General features: G+C 36.7%; 1 pseudogene; it reads left to right on the forward strand.

Moving 5' to 3' along the window:
* Positions 1–1924, forward strand: part of LOC149527553 (IQ domain-containing protein IQM4 pseudogene) — a 4131-nt pseudogene that overhangs the window by 1382 nt on the left and 825 nt on the right.

Below are 1924 nucleotides of genomic sequence, written 5' to 3' on the forward strand. Positions count from 1 at the left end.
GGAACAGTCTTGAGTGAAGAAAAGAACAGAGAAATGCAACAAGTTTGATCTCAACAAGCTCAAAAGAAGGCAACTTGCTAAGAGAAAGGGAATGGACAGCGATGAGAACAGTGAATAACAGAATAACAGTGAGAAAAAAAAGGAAAACTTCCTTTGGCAAAAAAAAATGGAACTTGAACAAGGCTCAAAGAAGAAAACTTCTTTTTTTCTTTTCGTAGAGAAAGATGGCAGATTGAGTTAAAACGATAAGACCCAACTAGAAAGAGTTGCAATAAAAGCTCCCAAAGAGCCCAAAAAAAAAAGTTTGGGGTAACAATGAAGAACCTGGAAGCGGGAGCAGAGAGAGGGGGAGAGAGACGTGGGGAAACTGAGGGGATTGTGGGTTTGGGGTTACAGGCTTACAGGTTTAGTGGGGTTCACAAGGTCCACTGATACCGTTCAACATTTTGAAATTCAAAATGAACGACGGACAAAGAAGGGTTGATCCCGCTCATGGAATTCCATTTTCTGGTGAGACAAGATTATCTGTCCTTGTATCCGGAACTATATATTTTTTTACCATAGTCGGGTTTGGACCCACTGCTTTTCGGAAAATTTGTCATGGAAAGGCACGTCCCCTTTGTTTTAGTACATGAAAAAGTTACAAAAAAAGACAAGAAGTTACCCGACAAAGGATCCCTCTGGTCAGTGCATTGAAGATCCTGGTTGCTTTGCTGCAGCAAAAACAGTGTTAAGCTGTGTGGCATTTTCGAGTAATTGGCTTGGGACATTTTTTCTTTTCTCTTTCTTAAAAACAAATTGCTACCCATCCATGGAGGATAGGATAGCTTGGGACATTTGTATGGGCAGTGTTAAACCTCTGTTCCATCTCACGTTTCAGAATCCCTATCTTTATTACAACCTTTCACTTACCCACATGATGAATTGATTCAGATGATTCAAACCTGTGAAGTTTTATTTCTATCTTGGATAAAGTTGAGCATAACAAAACAAAACAAAATCTGGGAAGTAGATTGGTCTGATGCCTGTGAGTATTCAGAATACTACAAACAGCATTTGAATTTTTACAGCTTGGTGGATTTCAAATTGTCTGTAAAGACAACATTTGATTTTCAAATTTCTTGTCCATTGTAACTTGTTACAGTTTTGAGACTTCTAATTCATAAAACCAAAATGGGAAACTCTGTTTTGTCTATTTAACAATCAAATCCAAGTCAATTAGTATAATTCTGAACTCCGAACTCAACTTTTTTGGCTTAGGATTCTCTGGCATTGGGTGAGAGTAGGTATGGGGGATAAGAAAGCACCAGAACAAGTCAATGGGGATTCTTTTTTGAAACTGCAGTGGGAATTACTGGGGCTAATGTAATTGGAGTAAGAGGTAAAGTGCGTAACCCTTTGGTCGTGTGATAAAGCTGCAGCTGAATGAAAATGAGGCGTGAAGAAGGAGATGCCATGGAAAATGTGAAGAGACAGAGACAGGGGGAAAGCATTTAACGGAGGAGTGCTTGGTTTTAATTAAATTAGTCCCCAAAGTCTTGGCTTAGGTTGTTGTGTTTTTGTCAAGCGTTGCCATCGAGATATAAATGAAATAACTGCGGGGTGGGGGGTAATTAGCTGTCTTGTCCTAACTAGGTTTTATAAAAAAGAATTCACAAGTTAAAAAAAAAAAATGTTAAGATATCTCTCTTCATTTTCCCTCAATTATGGAAACCTTTAAGCAAGAAAATTGTCTTCACTACTTTTTAATTTTTTCAAAAAAAATCTAGGCTTCAATAATGGTATTTGTTTTACTCGAAGAATTTTAAATCCGTTATAATGTCATGAATTCATGTTTTTAATTTAAAAAATATATTTTTAAACAAATGTTATGGTCAATATTCTCCTCGGTTGATATGTTTAATTTCCTTTTTCTTTTTTTTTT

This window comes from Theobroma umbraticum, unplaced genomic scaffold, assembly GCF_002168275.2.
Source record: "Theobroma umbraticum cultivar Fairchild unplaced genomic scaffold, ASM216827v3 scaffold_56.0, whole genome shotgun sequence".
Classification (NCBI taxonomy): Eukaryota; Viridiplantae; Streptophyta; class Magnoliopsida; order Malvales; family Malvaceae; genus Theobroma; species Theobroma umbraticum.